The sequence below is a fragment of the Arachis ipaensis genome, chromosome B10 (assembly GCF_059453495.1).
Source record: "Arachis ipaensis isolate K30076 ecotype BB chromosome B10, ASM5945349v1, whole genome shotgun sequence".
NCBI lineage: Eukaryota > Viridiplantae > Streptophyta > Magnoliopsida > Fabales > Fabaceae > Arachis > Arachis ipaensis.
Window position 1 is genome coordinate 141,277,234 of NC_142435.1, and position 22,225 is coordinate 141,299,458.

At 30.1% G+C, this 22,225-nt stretch overlaps 1 long non-coding RNA gene and 1 pseudogene across 1 annotated transcript; both read right to left on the minus strand.

Annotated features, from left to right (window-relative positions):
• Window positions 1–6,259: 6,259 nt before the first annotated feature.
• Window positions 6,260–8,419, minus strand: LOC148581936 (uncharacterized; annotated as a pseudogene).
• An 11,582-nt stretch (window positions 8,420–20,001) lies between these two features.
• On the minus strand, window positions 20,002–22,085 carry LOC148581937 (uncharacterized). Its single transcript, XR_015896100.1, has 2 exons — window positions 21,783–22,085; window positions 20,002–20,183 (listed from the first exon to the last, which is right to left on the minus strand). It is a non-coding gene; the product is annotated as an uncharacterized LOC148581937 (long non-coding RNA).
• Between the last annotated feature and the right edge of the window lie 140 nt (window positions 22,086–22,225).

A 22,225-nucleotide genomic window follows, 5' to 3' on the forward strand; every position in this document is an offset into this window, starting at 1 on the left:
CTTCCATATTTATTGGAGGAATTATTTGAGCTTCGTCATTTACAAATTACAACACTTTAACAAATAAATATTAGGGATTTTTACTAAAATAAAATTAAAAACACCTAATTACTAGATTTTTCTTAATGAAAAATAATTACACATATATCTTTTAATTTTTTATTATTATGTAAATCGTGCTAAAATAACTTTTTTAACAATTAAATTATGAGGACTGCAAATAGTGTTGCAGATTGTATGGTTAAAGCAGCTGCTTCTGTCGCGGACATTCACTCGAATTGGAGCCAACCATGGAGTGAGCTTCAACATCTAATAGATTTAGATATGACCCTAGCCAATTAATTTGGTTTTGCTCTTTTTTTTTCTTTCTTTTCTATTTAGTCACAAAAAAAAAAATTATGAGAAATGCTAGGGCCAGCAGAATTTGTGATGTGTAGTCATTAATTAGTCATCATCAATATTTTTAATAGTGTGAGATGACATCTAATAATGTAGAATTACTTATTTTTCTTTTGACGATTAAGTGCTGACCAGATTTCAATAAAAATGCTTGCCTCTTAGATTTTCTCTTAAATTATATATAAATTATAGGTGCCTAGGGATGAGCACGGGTCGCGGGTACCCAATTATCCATCCGAACCCAAACCGAACTAATTAAATTGGTTCTGAAACCAACGGATAATCGGGTCCAATCCAAACCAAATCAATTATTATCTCTCTAGCAATTGGTTTGGGTAGCGATTTCAGGGTGTGGAATCCAAACCAACCCGTAGATCCGACCATATATTAATTAAATACAAAAATAAAAATTTTAAAAATATATATGTCTTTTAATATGTTTGAATTTTAATGTTTTTAGTGTTTAATATGTTTGGATATTAATGTGTTTAATTTTTAATGGAGGAGTATTAGGAGACAGCAACTTTTGTGATTTGTAGCCATCAAATAGTCATCAATGATGATTTTAATGGTGTGAGATTAGTGTGAGATTTCATCCAACTTTGCTGGTTACATGCTAGCTAAAATTTGAAAAAGTTACTGGCCCCTAAACTTTTCCTTTTTAATGTATTTAATGTTTAATATATTTGGATTATTTCTATTAATGTTACATGTTTATTATACTTACAGAATTTTTAAGATAAAAATTTTATTTTCTATTTTTTATTAATGTTACATGTTTTTTTTAAAACCAAAATCATAAATTAAGAACCCAAAATAAATGTTATTACCTGAAGTATCTCCATCTGAAACTGAGATCTGTTGATCAGAGACAGAAACTGACAAGAAGGAGGCGATAAGGACGCAAAAGACCAACAAAAAAGAGACGAGAGAACGCGACGGGCCCGCAAAGAAGAGGCGACAAGATTGGAGTCGGGGATGTTGAGGCTGGACCGCTGGAGGTTGAGGGTAGAGACTAGAGAAAGTGACAGAGAGTAGAGACTGGGTCAATGAGGATGGGAATTGAGATCAAGGATAGATGGTGACCAAAAAAGAAGGCTGAAAAAGTGACCAGAACGATTTTACAATTTTGCCGGAATGAGAATTGGATTTGGCAGTATATAAAAAATAAAAAATAAAAACAGTAAAATTGGTGAAAAATTTTGAAGTAATAAAATTTTAATTTTGGGAGTTTTGTAACTCCTGTTACTTGAGATTAAAATTTGCTGTAAATTAAGACCTAAAACCACGAAAGAAAAAAATCTGGTTTTCTTAACTAATTTGAGGGAGTTTTTTAAAACTTCTATTATAAAATTCCTATAAAACTGTGTTTTTTTTTTTTTTTTTTTTTTGTAGTAATAGGATATTAAACATCCAGAATCGGTTGTAAATCACTGTAATTCCGAACATAAATTCTACAATGATTTACGTCCAAACATGAATATCAACAGTAGAACGATTTACGTGCAAATTTGCCAAACCATTAAGACATAATTCCCACTCACACATATTTAAAAGCTACATAGTAGGGGTGCACATGGGTCGGGCCACATCAAGTTTAGCTTAACTCAGATCCGATCTGAAATATAGACCGAGTTTAATTTTTAGACCCTAACCTGATCATAGATCCGATGAAACCTACACACCTTCAGGCCGGCTGAAAACTGGGTAAAAACTAGATAAAAACCGAGTCTTTAGTATGTAAAAATCACCTAATCTCCAACCATTATTTCAAAATTCACATAGTAAAATTCACTTAAAAAAATATAACAAGAACCAACTCTTTTCTAAAATTAAAGCATAACCATAATCAATACTAATATTGTCTAATAACACCAAATATTTAAATCAATACAAATAATACAATATTATGCATTAGTCTAAAGTCTTATGCATTTTAAACACAAAACATTAACTAATAATCTTATAATGACTAATAACACAAAATATTAAGGTTTACAATATTTAAATTCTAAATAAGAATAGTCATCATCCATCACAAATAACACAACATATTAATTGTGTATGACGACCGGACCACCGGGCCGAATTCGGGTGACCCGAAAATGGCCCGGACCCGACCCAAAATAATGACCGGGTCTATTTTTGAGACCCTTATCCGGTTCTAGACCCGATGAAATCACACTAAATTAGCCCCTAAAGTATTCGAGGTCGGACCGAATTTTTGGGTCGGACCGGGCCATGTACACCTATACTACATAGGATATAGAGTGAAGACAAAACAAAGGGAAAAAAAAAAAAAAAGAAATTCACTATATGATATTTTACACATTCTCCCTGTATCTTTATATTTTTCGTATAAACTTTGGAGAATTTATAACAATAAATATTCATATAACTGAAATAAGATAATATAAATTCAAAAAAGGAAAGGCTCTGAAGGTTCACAACAATATGTATACTTATTACCATTATCTGCAACCTTTCTTGCATGAATCCAACTTTTGTTTGTGAGCCTTAAAGAGCTTGTTGCAATTATCAACACACTGTTTTAGTACTATGCATTTGTCAATGCAGTATGTTTTCCTCACCTGAAATTTCTGATGGGTTTCGTTGCATTTATTGATACACGCATTCAAATTAGACACATCATGATAAGTTGGAGCCCAAGTTCGTCGCCGGCGAACAAGTGGTGGTTGTTGATAAATAATAGCATCAAAGAAATCAGGAATAAAAGAACAAATAATTACTCCAATTATCAATATCATTAGTGTGTAAGGCACAACATTTCTAGCCATAGGTGTCTGTTTGTTTTCCTTAACAGTAATGTCTGTCTGCTACTATCGTTATTATTTGTATGTTTTTTATATATATATATATCATATATGTACCATGAATCTAGCTAGAAGCAGAAGATTCCTTGCTTATTAGTGTTCTTTCCCTGTTTCCAAGAGTCGTAAATTATATATATATATATCATTCTCCTTGTAGTAAAATGTTGTTTCAGAATAGTTTTTTAGTTTGATTGAACTTATTGACTCTTGAGTTCAACGAATTACGAAGAAACATTCATTAATAATATGTTACATGACCAAAAAACGTGTATTTCACAGTATATCAAAAAGTTAAAAAAATGTCTTTCAATTCTTAATTTCTTATTATGTAACACATAATTTTTTTAAGTTAATGAGTTATAGCTCAAATGGTATAATTTTCTCATACTCACTTAAGCATATTCAAGTCTTTCTATCTTTGGTAAAAAAAAATTTAATGAAAATAAAAAATGTGATTTAATCAATTGTATAATTTTTTATTAAAATAACATTTATATATTATAATTAGAGTAAAGTATCATTTATGTCCCCAACGTTTGGGTAAGTCTCAAACATGTCCCTAACGTTTTAAACGTCCTATTTGTATCCCAAACGTTTCTAAATCGAATCAATATTGTCAACCGTCAAAATGACTAACATGTCGTTAACAGCGTTGCATACGTGGACGTTATTATACACGGTGGTAGGGCGTTTGTTGTTACCGTTATTGAATTAAAAAAAATAAGATAAATGTCAAGAGAGGGTCCTCTTCGAAACCCTAATCGCAAAATCTTGGCTTCTCCTTGCTGCTGCACCGTCTCTCAAGGTCGATTTCCTGTGCGTGAGAGAATATGGAGTATGAAGCATGCCAATCTGAAGCGACGCAAGGCAGCAAGCAAGCCACACGAAACAGAAACCAAACACGTCGTAGGAGGACAACTTGCTACTGTGGGGAACGGCCTGTGCTCGCCACGTCGTCGACGGTAGAAAATCCTGGGCGGAGGTTCTGGGGTTGCGTTAATTTTGAGGTGAGGTTTAGCCATATGTTTATTTGTTGTTGAGTTATATGTTTTGACCATCTGTGGGTGTGACTCGGCTGTCTCATGTTTCGTCTAGGTTGGAGAAGAATGCGGCTATTTTGTATGGGCGGAACCAGAAGAAGATCCCTCACATATTTCAAGGTTAAGAATGAAGGTCAGAAATTTGAAGGGCAAATTGGATAAGGTTGAGTTCAGGTTCATGGTTGTAGTGGGAGTTGCTTTAATTGGATGGACAGTTTCACTGATATTGGTTTTTGAAAAAACAACCACAACCAAATTTGGGAGACTTTTACTACAATGATGTTGCTGGAGATAATGAGGTTTAGGAGAAAATTTTTAGATACCTAAATTGTGCTCTATATTTTGGCTTAGAAATAACAATAATGTTGAACTAGTTGCTGTTTTGTTGAACTCAATGAAATTGTAATGCAATGATGTTGAGTTGAGTTAAGTTTGATGAAAGGCTAGATTGTGCATGTGTAATTAAATGCAATATTAGATTGTGCAGCTGCAATGTTGTTTTAGTGTACTCATCCGAATTGTAAAAATGAATTGAATGAAATGAAGTGTTATATTTTGCATCCTATTTAAATCAAGCAATTCATTAACATAACAACAATCAGTTCTGTAACATATTACTTAATCATTAACCATAACATTGTCATTGGCTACAACCACAACAGATTCACAGCAAAATAACAAAACAAGAGCAACACATTTTACTCCACAATAACGGTCTGAGATAACAAACTATAGTCTTTAAACTAGTTGCCACACATTATAATGATACTAAAGAGAAATTTTTTACTCAAAAATAAAGTTTTCAGAAAACATAAAACTGCACACATCATAATTGTCACATCTTTTTCCATGCTTTGGGAGGTGTCCTAGCCATGAACTTGAGTTGGGATTTGTTGATGTTCTTTGATGGGCTTGGTAGCACCCTGAGATTGTTGTCCTTGAGTTATTTTCCATAATTATTGTTGGACGAGGTCAACTTAGCCTTTTTTGAAGTAGCCTGAGAGTGTTGGAAACTCACATCATTGGCAGATGATTTTCTCTTTGGTCTTGACATTGTGGTCTTCTTTGAAGCAGCTTGGGATTGCTTAGAAGCCTGGCTAGAGATAGTACTAGAGATAGTGTTAGAGATAGTGCCAGAGATGATTCTTGAAGCTCTTCTTGTGGATCCAGCAACTTTGTTTGCCTAGTAAACAGCCATAATACCACAATACCACATCATAATCTTTAAATGCAATCAATAAAAATGAAGCTCGAACCGGCAAAAAACCAAGCAGAGTACTTACCGACGTAGTTGCAGCTATTTTGCGCTTCTTTGGACAGGTCCGTTTGATGTGACCTCTAGCAAAACAATAGGAGCACTTCTGATTCTGCCCTTCGCGAGACACTCCTCCCCTAGTTGGGTTCTCATCTGCAGCTTTATTTCGTTTTAGTTTAGGCCTTCCAATGGGTTTTCTGTAGATTGGTGGCAAAACGTCATCAAACTGTGTCTTCTCTCACAGGTTGGGGCCATTCACGGGATATACCACATGTTGGTGGCACTCAGAGTAAGTTGCTTTCTTGTAACAGTTTTCAACAAAGTTGTCCACATTGAAGCACATCTTCCTAATGCAGGTCATTGCATGAGCACAGTGGATTCTGGACAATTGAAACTTCCTGCACGAACACTCGTGAGTCTTCAAATCAACCACAAACTTCTCTTTGCCTCCATGAATACTAGTTACCTCATATTTGTCACGACCAGCATACGTGCTCACCCACTTACCACTTGCATCAGCTTGTTTTTCAACCTTAATCCTGATACGGGGCAACACCTCTCTTGGGTATTCAATTATCCGATCCCTATTATCAGCCCAACGCCTCATTATGTATACTCTGATGTCTTCAAGCATGCTGACTATTGGTCTCTCTCTGGCATCCACAATCACAGAGTTAAATACTTCACACATATTGTTTACCAAGGTATCACACTTAGACCAAGTCTCAAACTTATGCCGGCACCAATATCTGGTTGGTATCTCCATTATCAACCTTTTGGATATCAGCCATCCTCCTCTCCCACTCTTGTAAATAAGTAGCCTTTGCAGCATTCCACATCATTAGTTTTAGTTGCAGCCCTGGGAATCTCTTCCTGAAATTACTGTAAAGATGTCTAACATAGAATCTATGATCCACTCCGGGAATGAGTTCATCGAAGGTTGGAACTAAACCCTAAACCCACCATACACAGTTGATGCAGTAGTTAAATCAGAATGATATTTGATAGGCACAATTAAATCAATAACTGACCGAATACAATTCAAACAATAACTCATACAATTCAAACACTAGGATCAATAAAGTAGCTTTCAGTTGAGGTGAGTTTAGAAATAAGTACCTTCTGTTGGTCAGACATGAAGGTGCATCTCCTTATCTTGTCACAGCCAAAGTCATCACACAGATTGGTAAGAAACCAAGTCCATGTGTCTTTAGTTTCTGCTTCAACCACTGCATAGGCTATTAGCAATATCTGGTCGTTCGGGTCCCACCCAATAGCCGTGAGAAGTTGACCTCCATATGGTGTCTTGATGAAGCACCCGTCAAGGCAAATTATTGGTCTGCAAACCATAAAACTCTTTTTGCATGCATCAAGGCACACATAGAGTCTTTGAAACTTTGGCCTTAAATCCCCACCAGGTTTTAGTCTCTCAGAAGCAAACTCAGGTGGTCTCTCCCCTTGCAACTTCACTGTAGAACTCGGGTTAGACCTCAGCAATTCATGACAGTAGTCATAGAGTCTTCGATACTGCTTTATGTACGTTTCTTGTAACTCATCAAATGCAAACTGTTTAACCCGGACAGCTTTAGACTTAGTCAGCTCTACATTCCACTTGTTGTATGCTTTTTTCATTAGTGTGGAGAGCTTTATCTTTGGATTCTCAGCAATCTTTTTTAGAAACACCTTGCTCAACCATCTTGCATGCATAATCCCAATTTTCAACTCTCTAGAACAGCTATGCTTGTTGTGGCAGCTGGTTAATTGCCATGTTTGCTCATTCTTCATCTTCCCATAGTATGCAAACCAGTTGCAACCCTCCACGCAAGTAACCTTCACTCTCCGAAGGTCAACCTTATCAAACCTCAAACCCCTGCCAGTGTGTACAGCATAGGCAGTAGCACAATCCTTAAACTCCTCTCTTGATACATAAAGAGTTCCAACCTCTCACTTGTACTCACTCATGTCCTTTAGCTGCTTGTGCAACGAATACTTCTTGGCAACACTATTATCATCCTCATCATCATCAATAATAGGAATATCCAGAAAATCTTTAGATTCATATCTTTCTTCCTCATCACCTAAACCTGCAATAATCTTCTCCTTACCTTTGTCATTGTCACTCCTACTTTCTTTTGCTGCATCTGTTTGGGTTTCAGTTGATGCAACCTCGAATCTATCCCTTACCCTGATGTTGACATCTACTAACCCCTCTGCCCCTTCCTTGTCATCATCACTGTCACCAAACACAACTTCAGCAGCACTATCTTCTGAGCAATAACCATTTCTGGAATCAGAACTCCATGAATCACTACTATCATCTTTACCACCCTTGGGATTATACTCCTCGTCCTCACTGCCATCACTACCTTGTTCTTCCTCATCTGACTCATCTATTCCATCTTTCTCAGCCACAATTTCTTCCTCTACATTTGGGTCAGAATTTATCTCCACCTGTCCAACTGCATGGCCTCAAATGTAACCATTGGGCCTGGCCCATCAGATCCACCAGCCTTCTCTTGCATGGTAGTTTCAGTACTCCCTAACATGTGTACATCCTCAACCTCTTTATGGATATCACTAGTTTTGTGAACTACATATAGCTCCACCATATCCTCCCTAACCCCAATGTTAGCCATATCCATTGCATCTTTGTCGGTTCGCAGCATCCTTAAGCCTTCTTCTGTACTCTGATCCTGTGATTTGTACTACATTGTTGTAATATCTTTCTTCAAATACCCTTGTCTGCTCACTATGTCATAAACCTCAATCAGGCTCTACTCATCTTCATTGCAGTAGTCTATCACAGTTGTCTCCCCACCCAAATACTTCAAAGGCCCTCCTTGAAGTCCAAAGCTACCTTGGTGGTAAACTTTCACACTAAAATTACTCATCCTAAATAGCAGACCCTGTTACATCAGGTAAACATAGTGAAACAACATCAACCGTAAGCACAGATTGAGTCACCAAAAACAAGTAAATTCATGCCCTAACTAGCATTCGCAACGAACATTTTTCTGGGAGTACAAAAAATTAAATAAACCCTAAAATGCAAACAATCTCCTATATGGCCATCGTTCTTCGTGGAACTACTGAATAAAACCCCAAAAAATAAAATTTTTCCCCGTACATACCTTGTCGAATGAAACCACTCTGTCACCAGAACAAAGGTGTGTGCTTTCATGCAACACAACCAACAACAACCCGCCAACTACCTTGCAGCCCCTCCCTGCGATCAGCCTCGAAGAAGAGTAAAACGTGTGTGGTAAGGAAAACTGGAATGGAAAACGTTGCGTAGAGGTGCTCTATTTCTTCAACGTTTCGTATTTGCTACAGTGAATGGTATAATGGGCGCGAAGAAGCAGACGTGTCTGTGTTAACCTTTGGGCTTACTCACTCAACGTCCACGTATGCAACGCCGTTAACAAAATGTTAATCATTTTGACGGTAGGACAACATTGATTCGATTTAGAAACGTTTGGGATACAAATAGGACGTTTAAAATGTTAGGGACAGGTTTGAGACTTACTCCAAACGTTGGGGACATAAATGATACTTTACTCTAAAATTTATCAGGATTAAATTATTGTTTTTTTTTTACTAAAAATATGGAGACTCGAACTCGCGACCTCTTAAGTGAGTATGGAAAGACTATGCCAGATTAAATTATTGTTTAATGATTAAAATTAAAATCTTAAAAATATTTATAAAAATATTTATATTTAAACATGTAAAAAAACAGAAGAAAAATTAGTACATTCAAAATATTAAATTTATAAAAATATGAGCAAAAATAAATCGATTCTGCTAAATAAACAATAAAAACAAGTGTAATAACTCGTACCATGCACGTGATAAGATTAAAATTATAATTTTAAATTGTTCTATTAAAATTAATTTGAATTATAATAATTTAATTAATAAATAAGTAATATGATGTGTATTGTTTGCTTTTTTTTAATATGGTATTAAGTGTATTACCTCAAATGTAGCTATTAAGTGTATAAGAATTATGTTTGAATTATGAATTCTCTAAATAAAATTATCCCATTTAAAATATTTAAATTATAATTTTAATCATGAATTATAATTATGATTTAAAAAAATTGATATGATATTACAATTTTTTTCCACTTCACTATTAATATTAATATACTGATATTGCAAGTCTACATTACAATATTTTACTGAATCTTGACTGAAAAAGAAAATAATTACGTGTTTCTATCATTCAATTTATTTAATACACCACGTGCTAACACTAACAATATTTTTTTAAAAAAATATATTGATAAAAATAGATATAATATTATTACAAATATAACATAAAAAAATAAAATATATAAATAAATGCTAAACCAATATGCTTACCAATGTCTTTGTTAAATTTTTTTAAATTAGAGAATAATTACGTATTCGGTTGTTTGGTAATCACATAGATGATCAAGTAATTAGATTGTAAATTGATACAATGTGCATCTTATTTTTTTCTCATTTCTGAATGAAAGCGTGAATTAAAAGAAATAAGTAGTAATATATAAAGAAAAAAAAGATTTTGCACTACAACACATATATAATTATTACCAAAAGAAATATTCACATTAAAATATTAAAATTTTACATACTGCAAATCATGAAGATCAATCACAATGTACTGGTCACTTCTTATTTTTTACTATGATATAAGTTTTTCTTTTCCATTCAAGAATCCAATAACATCTAATTGAACAAAAAAAAATTAAAAATACCAAATTAAGAACAAATGAGTGAATAATATAAGAAATTAAATTCCACATGATTTCTCAATCTCAAAATTTGAGAAGACATAAACATTCCTTTCTACCAATTCATTCTCAAATATTTTTGTCAAATAATTCTTGATGAACAATGAATTTTATCGTACTACAAAACAAATTAAATATAAAAGCTATTAGCATCTACAAAGCTATTAAAAAGAATTGTCTTTAACTTGTGGAATGGTGTACTTATAAAATTAACTTAAAATACGAACTACAAATATTTTTAAGAATTTAATTTTGATGCAGTGCCAGTGTAAAGTAGTTTTACACGTGCATCCAATTATGTAATGACACATCAGTAAAAATAACTACCTTTCACATTGACCGTGTGAATGATCATCCAAAAAAATGGATGTGATTGCACGACTGTGTAAAATATTTTACATTGTCAGTATATCAAAATTAAACTCTATTTTATAAACTGAACTTAGTATTACTTGAAAAAATTAAGTAAAAGAATCAACTAATCTTATTATCTATTAGAACTATTTATATGTAAGCCGTCTTGTTCTTGTCAAACTTGGATAGGACTTTCTATAGCCTTATAATTTTAGTCTTCATTTTCCATACTTGCTCTTCGTATAATCTACTATAGGTAATAATATTGATAGGATCGTAAACAGTAGCCATTAAGTATGAAAAAGAAAAAAAAATAATAAAAACTATGTCAAAATTATAAATTTTTAAATGATAAATATGAGAGAAAATTCACTATTATTTATTATATATATATTAATAATATGTCAACATTTTAAATAATTTTAAATCTTTTCTTATTTAAGTATACACACATATTAAGTCACTTATGCTAATTATTTTTTGATTTTCTGATTATGAATATTTTTTGAGCCTACAATAATTCAATGATTTTGTTATTCTATTAATACCATCATACGTATAATAATCTTCATAAATAATAGTAATTTTCTTATATATATATATATATATATATATATTATTTAGTTAATAATTCTAAATATTTTTTTATTTAGTTTATACATATATATTAATTGTATGTAGATATATTTAAATCGCATATATTAATTATTTTTTATCATAAATTATAGTCATTTCTTTATTTATGTATACGTATATATTAATTTTGTTAAATAATTCTAAATATTTTCTTATTTATGTATACATATATTAATTATACATAAAAATATTTAAGTTACATATATTAATTTTTTTTGTTATAATTATTTCCTTATATATATGATTATTTTTTGTTCTACAATCGTGCAATAATTTTTTATTTTTTATATCTATGTATATTTCTCAATCTCCTTTCATACGAATGATTAACCATTTTTATTTTAAATGGTGATATTTTATTTTTTCTTTTTTTTCACGTATTTTTATATATTAGCAAGAAAAGCAAAATAACGTATTGTGAATCTTTTTTCTTTTTCACACTTTAATCTTAATTAATCAATCTTGTGTCCACACAATATAATTAAACTTTTAATCACTCTAATCTATTGATAAATTACACTTCTCTTAATAATTGCATTACTAATCTGAAATACAAAATATAAAAAAAGGTGATACATATATCTAAGAAAAAATAAACTTAAAAATTGAAAAAAAAAAGAAATTTTATATTAAAAAGATTTAAAAATAACATATCCAAAAATAATAGTCATAATATATAAATTGAGGCAACAATTTAAGTTTCTCTAAAACTAATTTAATCAAATACTAATATTAGAACTAAATTATTTAAATAATATTTAATCTATTCTAGTCCTCAGATACGTATAGATTAGAGTCATTCTAGTAATGACAACCAACCGAAATAACATAATAAGATCGAACATTTAGAATCCGTACAAATTCAGACCATCTTCTTCTTAAAATTGTCAAACTAAATTGACCTTTATTTTTCTCAGTGGCTTTGTATTGATGCATTAGAAGGCCGGTAGTTTCTGAAAAAATCACAATATGTTATAAAATTATTTTTAAAACAAAAAGCTTAAAAGAAGAAAATTTAAATATAGTACCAATACTTGAAATTATATCTTCAAATTTGACACGAATTTTTCAAAATTGAACCTAAATTAAAAAAATTCAATCTCATTATATACTCCATTTCGAATATTTTCTGGCAAAAGTAGAAAGCGTAGAGGGAATGAGACTTGAACTTGACCTACAAAACTCATTGGAAACAATTACTCAATCAAAGAAGAATAACAAATTAGAAAAAAAGAATGCTTTGCCTCTTAGATTTAGACTCACGAATCGCAAAAAAAAAAAGCACTATATATAATCTTTAGTAGTACAAAAATAATTATAGAAATTAATTATTGATATCAATATCAATTTACCACTATCAACGTTAGTATCATATTTATGGCAATTAGAATTATAGAATTATGTTTATTTTTTTATTTTTAATTATTGATGTCTTAATCCTTTTAAAAATATTTTTTGCTTTTTTAAAATATAACGTGTGTGCTGTTTAGACTTTTTCTATTATTATTATTATTATTATTATTATTATTATTATTATTATTATTATTATTATTATTATTATTAATTAATTAATTAATTAATTAATATTAATATTAATATTAATTTGTCACCATTAATATATGTATCAATTTATCACTAATTATGCTTGATTAAAAATAATAATAGAAAAATAATAATTAAAAAATATTGACAATTATTATTATATAATTAATATAATAATTAGTATAAACTTGTATCAATGTGTGTATCAACTTGTATAATGATTGAGAATTAGAATTATATAAATTAATATAATAATTAGAATGATTAAAAATATTTAATGATTGACAATTAGTATAATGATGTATTAAATATTAATTTTTATATAATTATAAAAAAATATTTTCTTAAAATAGATTGAGAAGAGAGTAAATATAAATATATTGAAAGTAGTGCTTTTATTTTGGAGAGAAAAAATTCATAAGAAATTGACATTTCACCTCCAATATTTTCAAAAAGAATAAATGACCATTTGTACCCATGAAAGATAAAAACACTGACATATGTACTCACACTAAATCGAAACTAAACTTGTATCCACGTAAGATGCCCTCCGTGTGACAAAAGTACCCTGTCTTTGGAGGGTTGGAAACTCAAGTGCAGTTGACTTCACGTGAAGTTGATACCTGAGAGTTGTTAGATGAAAATTCAATCAAATCAGTCAAATCATCTAACGGCTCTTAGTATCAACTTCACGTGAAGTCAACTTCACTTGAGTTTTCACCATTTTTAATTTGTCTTTCACATACAAAATTTTCTCTCATCAATTTAATTTTAAAAAATATATTTTTTATCTGATATTTGTTTTTTAATTTTTTTGATATGTATATACCTATCAATAATAAATTGAAGAACTCTCATAAATTATTTTGTTAACTCATATTTATTTTTTAAACGGTTTTGTATAAGATGAAATTATTTTTTTATTTTTTAAATTATTGATTATGTAGAATATATATTTTTTAATTTGAGTACATCAATATTTACCTTTTAGTTAAATCTCATTTTTTTAAACTGCTTTATATTTAATGATATTATTTTTTTAATTTTTTAAATTATTAATTATGTAAAGTATTATAATTAAAATTTGAGTACATAAATATTTATTTTTAAATTAAATTAAATAAATTATACAACAGAAAATTTAGTAATTTTGTATTTCATCATATTATTTGTTTGGTATATAGCCCTGATTATTTGATGAGTTTAATTTTAATGGCGTTGCGTAATTAGAGGCACGTGTAAAACTATTTTACACTAATAGGACATCAAAATTAAATTTTTATTTGATTGACATAAAAAAAGACAAAAAAAAAATTGCAACTACCAATGATTTGTTAATATTGACATGTTTATTTCCTAAATTATTAACGATGTAGAGTTCTGACATTTAAGTACATACAAATTTGTTTATAATTAAATTAAAATAAATAATTTATATTGCAAAAAAATAATTAATTTAATATTATTTGTTTGGCAAATGGTATTGATTATTTAATTGGCATATGAAAGACGCAAAAAAAAATCTGTACCTATCAATAGTAAAGTGAAAAAAATCTCATGGATATTTTACTAATTATTTTTTAAATTTTTAATCAGTTCTATGTTGGTTAATATTTTTTTTTACTAAATATTAGATTGACATATAACATTAAAGATGTAGTAGGATAATAACATCTATTAATTAGTTATTTTAAATAACCTGATAATATAATAAACATCTAAATTTTCTGTTATATATTTTTTAACAGTTTTAACCTTCACAATATTATACAGGCTAATTTAGATAGCCAAAATAAAGTAAAATAATGTAACAATAAGAAGATATAGAATTTTACTTTTGTTTCTGTAGTACAAAGATAATATAATAATATAATAAATTGTAATATTCTGGTATAAAAGAATATAAAACTTAATCAAAAATGCCATTTGTATACTAAAATTAGCCACTAATATATTTGTGTATAAATACATATGTTGTTTAATTTATTTTCAATGTGTATTTATATTCTAGCATATATTTTATATTGGTGGATGACTTTGGTGTTTGATTTTTGGTGTACACATATCATAACTCAAACTTAATATTATCCTTTTCAGGAGTTTTTTATCTTCTTATTTTAATTTTGTTAAAAAATATTAATATCATTTATTTTTAACTTTTAAGATAAATATAAAGATGTGACCTTTTATGTATTAGATAATTTAAAAAATTTATTATAGAAGAAGTTAAAAATATGAGAGAGAGAAAGAGAGGGACAGAAGAGAAAATTTTTTTAACTTATTAAATATGAGTTATATCAAGTGATGATTAAGAAACAAATTAAAATTCTAGATTCAAAATTTTTTTTTGTTTCTCTTTATACCGTGTTTCACTTTAAGTAACTATTTTTTATAGATAGTATTTAAGTGACAAACAAAATAGTAAGAAAGTTCGTATTAGATTATAAAAATTAATATCATGCTTATAGTAGGATCGCATTATTTCAAAACATGCAAAATAAAATAATAAATATAATTTAATTAATTTACACAATAAAACAAACGTAAAACTTATATAATAAAACTTAATAGAAAATATACGATGACATTATTTCAAAACATGCAAAACGAAAAAATAAAGTACAACTTAATTAATGTGCACAATAAAATAAACATAAAACTTATATAATAGTAGTCAAACATGAATAGCAATGATTGTCTTTTGTCGAAAGTACTATATTAAAATAGAGGTGGCAAAGCGGGCTGGTCTGTCCCAACCCGCCCCGTCCCGCCAAGGCCCACCCCATAAATGGGGTGTGCCGGCCTGTTTCGCCAACTAAGATGGGTTCAAAATGCTAGCCCACCCTTCTTTATGGCGGATTGGCGGGTCGGAGGGTTAGCCCGTTTGACTTTTTTTTTTTGAAAAATAAATTCATTAAAATTAACTAAAAAATAATAATTAAAAAATCAAATACAAATAAAAACTAGTCAAATTATAATATAACTTTTTCACTATCTTTTTTTTTAATTTTTAACTTCAATAAAATTATTCAAAATATTTGTCAATAAAACTATTTTTATTTTAAAAAATAAGTCACATAATTTGAGCTTATATAAAAAATTGTAAAATAAAATAAACAAAGTTAATAACTAAAAGAAGAATAAAAACAAAAAATGAAAAAAGTGTTTAAAAATTTTATAATTATTAATTTTATAATAGTAATAACTCTTTTATTTAATAAAAAAATAAAAATAAAAATCTTCGACCCGGTGGATCGGCCCGCCCCACTAAGAACCCGCCAATTTGGTGGTGTGGGTTTGGCGAATTTTTTTAATTTGGTAGGCTCTAAATCCTAGCGGGTCGAACCGACGGGTTCGACTCGTTTTGCCACCCTATATTAAACCACGATTTCAATTTATAATTATTAGTTAAAAAACTTACAATGATGTATTATTTTTTATTATTTAGTTAAAAATAATATATTTTGATATTATTTTTTAGCATTATTGACATCAAAATTTGATAATATAGCAAAAATTTTGAATATTTTTTGTCTTAAATTTCTTCTTAATAGAACAAAATAATACAATTAACACGCACATCAAGAAAAGAATTATAATTTTTATACATTTAGATATTCAAAAAACACAAAAAGATTCTTTTAGCAAAACTTCAACAACTCATAAAAGTTAATCTAATAGTTGTGTAACACCCTACCACACACAGCTTTACGCTTAAGTCGTAAAACAAAGATGGTGAGGTATTACAACTTCTAAAATAAATTATATACATATGATAGCAGAAAGAGAACAATAACTAGGAGCCTTGAAGAACAGGTGAAATTAAAGTCGTAAAATAAAAAGCGCATCGCTCAGAAAACGAGTTAACTTGTGTGCTAAGAAAGCTATAGTCAACGAGTACAAGATAACAAAACCAGGAATAGAGGGTCAAAGATACAAAATAACAAGCTCCTAACTCAGCCTGCGAAGTCAAGGCTGGCCGGAGAACAATTATACATATATATACATATTCCAAATCCAAACATACATAAACAAAACCATGTCTCTCTATAAATCCCTAAGAGGGTCAAAAGGAACAAGTCATGCGGAGAGAAAACTAAGTATATATATATACATAACTATCCAACAAAAGTAACCCGATAACCACTTCGCTTCAAAAGTCCAGACGCCTAACGAGATGTCTCTCAACCTGCATCTGAAAAACAACAACATAGTATGGGGTGAGAACTAGAGATTCTCAACATGCTAAAGGTGCCACGCATATAAGATATAAGGTCTTGGGAATACCAGAGGCAATCCTAGAACGCCAACTCTCAGATCATAAAGCTTAAAGTATTAAACAAAAGCCATAAAAGGTGGTCTTCTAAGAGTAATTAAATCTAACTTAACTTAATCTTAACACTAAGTCTTATCGCCTTTCCTCCATACCTCCATTTCTGACAACATATCACAGACAAATAAGCAGATAAAGGTAAGCATAAAAAGGTACAATTACTCCAGATAACAGATAAACAATTAGCATAGAAATACATTTAGGCACACCCAGTTAATGTACAAACAAGTAAATTCAAGTAATATGAACATGATGCATGCCTGTCCTATGGCTGATGAGTCTCATCGGTTGGTTATCAAGCCAACCCGACAAGTCCGGTTTGCTAAACCCTTGGACTGTCCCTCGTCGCGCATCCCCAAGAGTCTATGCATAGCTTTTCCTCATATATAAACATCAATTGCTCAATGGGGGTACCATTCCCGAGGATTTATACGTGCCCGGTCACCCTTACGACGTAGGGTCAACAGAGTATCGAGTTTCAACCTGGTACTCGTGGTGGCAAGCCACGGTACTTTACCCAGGGAATCTCGTATCTCAGATCATTTGATTGTTTAAGCCAAGTTTTATACATAATCATTTATAACATTTCGTATTCAAGTCATTATCTTTTCAACTTTACTTTACCTCAAAGTTATCTCCATTTCCTAACTTCATCTAATTATCAGGCTTATTACTATCATTTATGATCAGAAGAATGAAAATAGAGGTTTAGAAGTTGAAACAAGGTTTAAAACTCAAAAAACCATATTTGCTGGAATAAGAGCCACGCGTACGCTAGCCTAAGTTTTCACAGAACATTATATATTAAATACGTGAAACCTAAACCATACCTTTGCCGATTTCCACGTATTGATCAAAGCAAAACACCAAGAACACACATACAACTTTACTTATCCAAAATCACCAAGCCTTGGCACCAATCCAAAGCCTCCAATGTCCACAATTTCAAGTTTCAATTACATACACACCACCTAATACAAATATACAACACATATACACCCAAACTCAATATCCAATGCACAAATTCAGAAATTAGATAGAGTTATGGTATCCTCACCTTACCCAAATTTTGTATAAGAAAGAGTGAACGTTTTTCTCAAACTAATTGGATCCTAATACATCAAAAAGCAAAGAAATTCAACACCACTACATAATTTTCGAAAATTGGGAAAAGAAGAGGCTGAGAGTAATAAAGTAGCTTACCTATAAAATTATTCCGATAGAATTATAGAGCTCAACGCGATGGTCACGTGACCGCAAACGGTGCGGCAATCGGAGTTCGGATGGAGGAGATACGGTAATTTGAAGTAACGTAAGGGTTAGGGAATTTGGTTTTCTTCTCTCCCCTATTTGTGCTTTCAGTGATCTCTTTGCTGAAGTGGGGAGAAAGAAGAGCCTCGGTTCCTTTAAGTGTTGAGCCGGTTGGGCTCACGGGCCCAGTTTGAGTTCGGTTCAACCAATCTAGTCCATTCGGTTTAATCTTAGGCCGAATTTTTTAAAATTAGTGTCAAAATTCTCGTTTTGATGAGCTCTATCCTAATTTTAATATAATATTTATATTTCTAATTTTCTTTATTAAAATTTAATTTATTGACTAATTATTTATTAATTTAATAGGATTTACAAGTTGGATATAAATCAAAGTGATACACAAAATAAAAAGTTATGATAATGATATTTGGTGATAATTAATAAACATCGGGTGAAGAGAAGGTGGAAGGAGAAGAAGACGAGAAAGAAGAATAATGCAATATCATAGTAGCGTTGAGACAATAATAAAATTATAAATTAATAATTTTAAAAAATAATAAAATTGAAGATAATTTTAAAAATTGAATTATAAAATTAAAAAATATATTTTTTATCAATTAGAATTACGTATAAAAATAAAGAATACTTTAAATATAATTTTTTTTATCTCTGATTCAAATTAAATATGGTTAAAAATAAATAAATAAACCTAATAACATTTAGAAATAGTTAATTTGTAAATAATATTTCTAAATCTTTGTTTTGATTTTTTTACACATAATAAATTTTTTAATATTTATTTAATTTAAATTTATATATTTTAAAAGTTAAATAATTTAAAAAAATGTTTTTGTTTTTAAATTTTTTATTCTTAATGTTTAAATTATTTTTTAAAATTTATAATTTTAAAAATAAAAATATAAAAATTAATTTCTTAAAAATAATAGAAAAGCGGCTGAACTGTGCTTGTTGAGCCGCTAGTACCAATAATACTAATAGTTGAAAAATAATTGGGGAGACCTATTAATAATTAATATCTAAAATAAGTACATTAAATAACAATAATTAAAATTTTTTTTTTAACAAATGTGAGAAATAAAAATAAAAAAAATTGATAAATAATAAATATAAATATATTAAAGAATAATATTTTTGTTTTGGAGAAAAAAAACTCATGAGGAGATGACACCTTATTTTTATTAATTAGAAAAAAATTTAATTTTAATAGATTAAGTAGATTATTATTATTATTATTATTATTATTATTAAAAAGATTTATAAATACAGAATAATCCGAATAACTTAAAATAATACATGTCATTAGCATATTATTATCATATCATATCATATATATTTGTAATATAAATGGGTTACTATTAATGTAACACCCTCACTTTAGCACGTCATGACGTACCAAAAATAAGGAGTTACTAACATGTTTTCCTTTGTTATCTATTTAATATTGAGCCTTTACGTCGATATCGCGTTTTGGTTTTTAAGAACATTCTAGAAAATGTGTTTTTATTCATTAAAATCATATATCAAAGATCTTCAAGTAATAGTAATCACATAGTTATTACTAATAATAAATTTCATACAAACAAATTCAATATAAAACTCGAAAACATTACTTATCCCTCTGGGTAAAATAAACTCCTAATTAACAGAGGCGAGAGAACTCTATGAAAACAACTCAACTCATAACCTAACTCAGATAAAACTAATAACCATCCACAGCTTCACGCTGAGTCTTCGAACCTGTGTCATTGAAAGGGTTGAAGATTTTGGGGTGAGAACAAACCATATGTTCTCAGTAGGGAATGAAAATGCCATAAAAGTAATGAATTTAATGCAAATAATTAACTTACTTAGTAAAACTATTTTGTTAAACTTTTGGAAATACTTTTATTTCTACTTCAGATAAATAATTACTTTTCTTTAAATTTCTAAATTCAAACAGATTTTAATCACAAAATTAGTCATACTAATCATCTCTCAACCACATAATCATATTTCAACCACATCTCACCTCAATACATCCGTGAACTAACAACACAAGTAAGGGATTCAAACCAACATACAAACAAGTCACACAGCATAATCACAAAGAAGTAATACAAGCAAACTCAACCAAATACAAATGTGCAAACAACATGATGCATGTCTATTCCTAATGCAGGCCATGAGCTCATGTGTCGGTTGCCTACCCGCTCCCGACATTACCCGGGCACAAGTCCTAGATATGGCTTTCCAGATGCATACAATGTGCTTATAAGTCGTACGGCTAGGTCGCATATAGTGTGACTTTAAGTCGTACGGCTAGGCCGCATACAGTGTGACTTTTCAAATCAATAAGCGTACATCTGGAAAACAGTTCTCAGTGTGTGGGCGTCCCCACTTTACATTTGGCACTAAGGCCCAAACAATATTACATCTGCTCTCCTGTGGCAGTTATTTCATTAATTCATACATTTATTTAATCTTTGTTCTCTGCTCTCTTGTAGCAGAGATCCCTTTAATTATCTTTCTTTCCTTTACTTTTCGTTCTTCCTCTTCTTTTCTTTTGTATCAAACCGAATTCAAAACATAACTTAAAGCAAAATCACTTCTCAAAAGATTGAGTTTAAAACATCATACTTTTCTTAATAAATCGGTTTGAAAACAAAACTCTTTTCGTAATAAATTGAAATCAAGTAATATTCTTAAATTAAATTTATTTTTAAATAACACTTTAAATAAAGTCTTAGAGTTTTATAAAAATTTGGCAGCAATTCCTTTAAAATTCGGGTTTTGCCACCCTTCAAGGATCTCAACCTAACCACCTTTCAAACCCTTTTTAAAACATTTTCAAGTAACAAATCATTTTCAATATTCACACCGTTCAAAATATCAAATAGAATCAAATCATTTTCTTTAAAGCTAAGCCTATTTCTATTTCAATAAAATTAGCCCGTTTCGAATCTTATGCTTTTGAAATTAAAGGAAATTCATTTCTTCATTCAAACTTTACAAATTCCTCCAACCATACTCATTTAACATTTAATATTAACCAAAATCACATTCTTGCGTATTTTTACCAGCCCTTCATCAGCACCTATTCATCGTCATGCTAATACCAAAATCCCACTTCCATAACCATAAATTCCAGCATCAAACACAGCCTCAATTCAAATCCAATTCATAAACTCGAATCACATTTCAATTTAACAAGCAACACCAAATTGACCAACACTCACAATTACAACCAATTCTCATCAATTAGACACACAAAATACGTGTAAATTATTTGCAATTACTCAACAAGCTTTTGGCATTCTTAAATTAAAAACTTGTAATTTTAAAAACGAAACTCCCTACCTTCGTATGAAATCAAATCAACGAAAGCTCTGGAAAAACTTTCTGATCGAGCTGCTGGAGAGAAAAGCGTCAGAAATCATCTGTGTCTCCTAGAGCTCCAGTTGGCCGAACTCAAGAGGCAGGAAAGCTACGTCACCGTCAATTTCTACCGGACAAAAATAATACTGACATATAAAAGAGGAAAATACAAATACTTTTATCGGATTAAATTTTTTATTGGAATTACAGATCTTAAGAAATCAAAATCGAAAAATCAAAGAGAGTCATGGTTTCTTCCCTCACCCACGGTCTCTCTCTCGGCCTTTCTTTCTTCTCCCTGTCCGTGGCAATAATGAATTAATGAAAGAAGATAGGTAAAGATTTTGATTAGTGAGGATGGTGAGGTGTCATTGTTATATATGTGTAGATGTATGCATATGAGCCACGTTTCAATCTCTTTCCTT